Below are 6,635 nucleotides of genomic sequence, written 5' to 3' on the forward strand. Positions count from 1 at the left end.
CCCCAGGCACCCCCCACCCCTACTCTAGAGATCTGCTCAGGCTGTAAATTGCCCACTGGCTCCAGATTTACAGGACTGAGCAGCCTGAGCTGGGCTGGCGCTGCCTAGGGTTCATTTCACAGGCTTTGGAGAACTTGTCACAGGTTGGGGGTAGAGGGGGAAAGGGGGCAGGGCTTTGTTGCCAGTAGTTCTGAACCAAGGAAACCCTGAAGTATTCACATGCTAAGTAGTCTGTGCTTTCCCCTCCCCAGGGGGACATTCAAACACCCCAATACAACACCTTCCAAAGCCTGAAATCTTGCTGCGGGCTCAGCTGTCGTTAAAGCCTCAAGCCTCACAGCCTCAAGCTAGAATGAGACAAGGCAGACGCAGGCGGGGGAAATCTCAGCAGCTAATCTCAATCTTTCTCTAAATTTAGGAGAAATATATATATATACCCTGATGAGGGGTGTAGAAAGCATCAGGGGAGCAAGCCGGGCCTTCTGCCGAATCTGTCCTCAAATACCAAGGGGGAAAACAATGGGGTGGGGTTCACTCTATTTGTAAAAAGCCTCAGCAGTTACTCTACTGTAAAGGGACGTGGCTGAACAGGCAGGAAACCGATTCCCCGTTGTGAGTTCTCCTGATGGCTTCTGCCAGGATCGTGGAGATGTCGATCACCTGTACTTTGGAGCAATGCTTCATCTTATCCTCCTGAGGTATGGTATTGGTGACTACTACTGCTTCAAGGCATGCGCTGTTAATGCGAGAGATGGTCGGGGCCAGAGGATCCCGTGAGTCAAGATAGCATAAACCCTGGAGGCTCCAGCTGAGAGAAGTTTGTGGGCCGCGTGGCAGATGGTGCCACAGGTATCGGCCATGTCATCCACCAGGATGGCCACTCGATCCTTCACGTCTCCCACCAGCACCACGCGGTCTACTTCGTCGGCCTTCTTCCGTCCTTTGTGCACCAGGGCAAGTTCCACGTTCAACCGGTCGGCGATGGAGGTCCCCCTCTTAGCTGCACCAGCATCGGGTGAGACAATAGTACAGTTCCTCCAGCCGGAGATGTTCTCGCGTATCCACCGCAGGACAGCTGGCGCTGCGCACAGATTGTCCACTGGGATATCAAAAAAGCCCTGAATCTGAGAAGCATGCAGGTCCATGGTGATGATACGATCCGCGCCTGCCACCGTGAGCATATTTGCCACGAGCTTGGCCGAGACTGGAGCCGGGCTTCTCCTTCTTACCCTGCCGGGCGGACGGGAAGCAGGGGATGACTGCGGCAACGCGGCTGGCTGACGCGATCTTGCAGGCATTGATCATGATCAAAAGCTGCATTAGATTGGCATTGATTTCGCCACAACCATCTGAACAATGTAGACATCCTCTCCACGTAGCCCTCTCCAATCTCCACGCAGGTCTCTTGATGGCTGCATTTCTTGGTCACCACCTTGCCTAGCTCCAGGCCCAGGCGGTCAGCAATTTTCTGGGATAAGTCCTGGTGGGAGCTGCCGCTGAAGATCTTCATATTGGGCATCTTGGCTGCCTACCCTAGGCACTCTCCGCTCAGCGATCACCGCTGCTGCTGAGACGGGCCCTGAAGTCCGCCAAGAGACTCAGCGCTAACCGCTTCGCGTTGCTGCTCCGCCATCTTACCTCCCCGCCATCTTACCTCCCCGCCGCCATCTTACCTTCCCGCCTCCAGATACTTGAAACGTATTTCCTTTTATGATTCAAATACCCCTCACCCACAAAGTATCTACTCAGACTCTTAATTCACTTAGCAAACCCTTTATTAATATGGGAAAGAGGCTAAACAACATTCCAGCCTTTATCCAAGTTAGGAAAAAGCGAATCTTAATGTTCAAATATATGATATTTTATTTGAGGATTTAAGGTAATTACTACTAAAATGCAGAGAAAAGGGGCACTTATCCTGAAGCATGTTGTATTCAGGGACAGCTTCGGCAGGCAGTGAGTTTAAATCAGGTTTCTGAGGATATTGCTGTGATAAACGAGCATTGCTCCTAAGATCTGGGGGAGGACCCAAAAAGAAAAAGAACCAAGGAAATTGAGAGTTCGAGTTTTGTAGGTCAGCATCTCACAACTCTTCTTATAATGGCAGTTCTCCAATCTATTATAACAGCTAAGGCAAGTATGGCAGTTCTTTTGAAATCTTTCAGAATCCATGCTCAAAGATAAGAATTTATATTCACTTGAATGTCAATGTAAATGCTCAAATCCCAATGAAAGAAAGGGAAAAAAATACAAAATGACACATTTAAGGTAAACTTAAAATAGTGAAATAATTTGTGTTCCCTAGATAATGACTGAAAAAGAGAAAATGAAAGAGCCACCATTCCACTAGCACCTTCTAAATCCCAAGTACCCTGCAGGTGTTTTTGTGTATACTGTGGTATTTACTCCTTGTGACAATTACCGAGGATTGATTTCATTATACAGAAGACATTGAAGTTTAAAGATCAAATAAGCTTCCCAAACTAAACTAAAGAAGGTGAATTGGGATACTCTGTTTCGTGAAGTTTGTTAGTTCCTCTTCATTAGTTTCTGTAAATACAGCAGTTTACATTTTGCCTTTGCTTGTTTAATTTCATTGTAACTTTCTACATGGAAAAGGATTAGCCATTCTATTGATACCATTTATGTATAGTGATTTATAGTATAACATATGATTTCTACTAGAAATTTTATTTGGTATTTCTATTTAAAATTCGAAGAATCTGGAGCACCTGTGTGGCTCAGTCCATTAAGCATCTGCCTTAGGCTCAGGTCGTGATCCTGGGTTCCTGGGATCAAGCCCTGCTCAGCAGGGAGCGTGCTTGTCCATCTCCCTCTGACCCCTACTTGTACCTGTGCTGTTTCTCTCTCTCATAAATAAATAAAATATTTTAAAAATATATCTAAAATTTTAAAAATAAAAATAAATAAAATTCCAAGAATCTTATAATAAATATTTCTTTGGGACAGAATGTCCATAAACAGGAGTGAACATGATACATTATTAACAAAAAAACATAATTATCCGTCTCATACCTTTTACTTACATATTTTGAAATAATCTTTATTTCCAGTTACTTTGCACTCAGCATGAAATTATTCAATCACTTTGAAAACATCGAGAAATAAAAAATTACTCCCAATCTGCAATTTACAACTGTGTCCCCTGATCAGTTAGGGAAGGTCAGAAGGGCTAATGCATTCACAAAGTACAGGAACCTGCAGACTGAAGGGGATATACTTAATCCTCAGAGCCAAATAATCATTAGCAGTGGTGATGGATAAAGTCGAATATGCAATAGCTACAGGGTCAGTGTTACATTTATTCAGATTCATAAATGAAAGTAAGGAGTAATCAGGCTCTGAGATGGTAACTCATTCATTTTATCCTACACGAAGGATAAAACGCCCTAATCCCATAAACTCTGACAATCATGGTGCAATTACATACTGACTTTCTCTTATGTAATTCTAGTTTTAGGGCTTTAATGTTGCTGTTCAGCATTGATCATTCATTTGAAACAACACTTAGATGAAATATTTTCAATGAGGAATTAGATATACTTTCACTCAACAAATGTTTATCGAGTATGTTCTATGGACATATGAAGTTTGAAACAACATTTGTGCTAGATTAGCCTTAAAAATTCCATGTATTGTATACAAAATCTAGTTTTGCGATTTTGTAACATGATATACAAATATAAAATTCACAAAGTATACTGATCTCTTAAGACTGAAGAGTCATGGGGAGGAGGGGCAAGATGGCGGAAGAGCAGGGTCCCCAAATCACCTGTCCCCACCAAATTACCTAGATAACCTTCAAATCATCCTGAAAATCTACGAATTCGGCCTGAGATTTAAAGAGAGACCAGCTGGAATGCTACAGTGAGAAGAGTTCGCGCTTCTATCAAGGTAGGAAGACGGGGAAAAAGAAATAAAGAAACAAAAGGCCTCCGAGGGGGAGGGGCCCACGAGGAGCCCGGCTGAGGCCGGGGCGAGTGTCCCCAGGACAGGAGAGCCCCGTCCCGGAGAAGCAGGAGCTGCACCAACCTTCCCGGGCGGAAAGGGGCCCGCAGGGAGTTGGAGCAGGACCCAGGAGGGCGGGGATGTCCTCGGGCTCCGGGGACACTAACAGACACCTGCGGCCCAGGAGAGTGCGCCGAGCTCCCTAAGGGCTGCAGCGCGCACGGCGGGGCCCGGAGCAGCTCGGAGGGCTCAGGCGGCGGCTCCCCAGAGGGGGCTGCGGGGCGGGAGCGCGAATCCAACAGCGCAGGCCCCGGAGCACAGGGCGCCGGGACACAGCCCAGATCCGGCCTCCCCCGGACAGGCAGAGGCTGGGAGGGCCCAGGACAGCAAGGACGCTCCTGCCCCGAGCTGAGCAGATCAGCGGCCCCGCCCCGGGGCCTCCCTGCCCTTCAGACGGAGAGCTCTGGAGCTACTGAGGGAGCTGACTCCAGGGCTGCAGAGCTGGCCCCGCCACTGTGGTTGTTCATCCAGGGGCCTCACGGGTGAACAACCCCCACTGAGCCTTGCACCAGGCAGGGGCAGAGCTGTTCCCTCAAGTGCTCACACCTGAAAATCAGCACAACAGGCCCCTCCCCCAGAAGACCAGCTGGACGGACCAGTTCCAGGGGAAGTCAAGGGACTTAAAGTCTACAGAATCAGAAGGTACTCCACCGTGTTTTTTTTTTTTTCTTTTTGATTTCTGTTTGCTTCCCCCACCTTTTTTTCTTTCTTTTTCTTCTCTTTTTTCTTTTTTCTTTTTCTTTTTTCTTTCCTTCTTTCTCTCCTCTCTTTTTCTCCTTTTCCCAATACAACTTGTTTTTGGCCACTCTGCACTGAGCAAAATGACTAGAAAGAAAACCCCACCTCAAAAGAAAGAATCAGAAACAGTCCTCTCTCCCACAGAGTTACAAAATCTGGATTACAATTCAATGTCTGAAAGCCAATTCAGAAGCACTATTCTACAGCTACTGGTGGCTCTAGAAAAAAGCATTAAGGACTCACGAGACTTCATGACTGCAGAATTTAGATCCAATCAGGCAGAAATTAAAAATCAATTGAATGAGATGCAATCTAAACTAGAAGTCCTAACGACGAGGGTTAACGAGGTGGAAGAACGAGTGAGTGACATAGAAGACAAGTTAATGGCAAAGAGGGAAACTGAGGAAAAAAGAGACAGACAATTAAAAGACCATGAAGACAGATTAAGGGAAATAAATGACAGCCTAAGGAAGAAAAACCTACGTTTAATTGGGGTTCCCGAGGGCGCCGAAAGGGACAGAGGGCCAGAATATGTATTTGAACAAATCCTAGCTGAAAACTTTCCCAATCTGGGAAGGGAAACAGGCATTCAGATCCAGGAAATAGAGAGATCCCCCCCTAAAATCAATAAAAACCGTTCAACACCTCGACATCTAATAGTGAAGCTTGCAAATTCCAAAGATAAAGAGAAGATCCTTTTAGCAGCAAGAGACAAGAAGTCCCTGACTTTCATGGGGAGGAATATTAGGGTAACAGCAGACCTCTCCACAGAGACGTGGCAGGCCAGAAAGGGCTGGCAGGATATATTCAGGGTCCTAAATGAGAAGAACATGCAACCAAGAATACTTTATCCAGCAAGGCTCTCATTCAAAATGGAAGGAGAGATAAAGAGCTTCCAAGACTGGCAGGAACTGAAAGAATATGTGACCTCCAAACCAGCTCTGCAAGAAATTTTAAGGGGGACTCTTAAAATTCCCCTTTAAGAAGAAGTTCAGTGGAACAATCCACAAAAACAAGGACTGAATAGATATCATGATGACACTAAACTCATATCTTTCAATAGTAACTCTGAACGTGAACGGGCTTAATGACCCCATCAAAAGGCACAGGGTGTCAGACTGGATAAAAAAGCAGGACCCATCGATTTGCTGTCTAGAAGAGACTCATTTTAGACAGAAGGACACCTACAGCCTGAAAATAAAAGGTTGGAGAACCATTTACCATTCAAATGGTCCTCAAAAGAAAGCAGGGGTAGCCATCCTTATATCAGATAAACTGAAATTTACCCCGAAGACTGTAGTGAGAGATGAAGAGGGACACTATCTCATACTTAAAGGATCTATCCAACAAGAGGACTTAACAATCCTCAATATATATGCCCCGAATGTGGGAGCTCCCAAATATATCAATTAATAACCAAAGTGAAGAAATACTTAGATAATAATACACTTATACTTGGTGACTTCAATCTAGCTCTTTCTATACTCGATAGGTCTTCTAAGCACAACATCTCCAAAGAAACGAGAGCTTTAAATGATACACTGGACCAGATGGATTTCACAGATATCTACAGAACTTTACATCCAAACTCAGCTGAATACACATTCTTCTCAAGTGCACATGGAACTTTCTCCAGAATAGACCACATACTGGGTCACAAATCGGGTCTGAACCTATACCAAAAGATTGGGATCGTCCCCTGTGTATTCTCAGACCATAATGCCTTGAAATTAGAACTAAATCACAACAAGAAGTTTGGAAGGACCTCAAACACGTGGAGGTTAAGGACCATCCTGCTAAAAGATGAAAGGGTCAACCAGGAAATTAAGGAAGAATTAAAAAGATTCATGGAAACTAATGAGAATGAA

General features: G+C 45.2%; 1 pseudogene; it reads right to left on the bottom strand.

The window, feature by feature from the left end:
* Positions 1 to 564: 564 nt before the first annotated feature.
* On the bottom strand, positions 565 to 1,519 carry LOC129502334 (ribose-phosphate pyrophosphokinase 1-like; annotated as a pseudogene).
* Positions 1,520 to 6,635: the final 5,116 nt, after the last annotated feature.

The sequence above is a fragment of the Nyctereutes procyonoides genome, unplaced genomic scaffold (genome assembly GCF_905146905.1).
Source record: "Nyctereutes procyonoides isolate TBG_1078 unplaced genomic scaffold, NYPRO_anot_genome, whole genome shotgun sequence".
NCBI classification, from domain to species: Eukaryota; Metazoa; Chordata; class Mammalia; order Carnivora; family Canidae; genus Nyctereutes; species Nyctereutes procyonoides.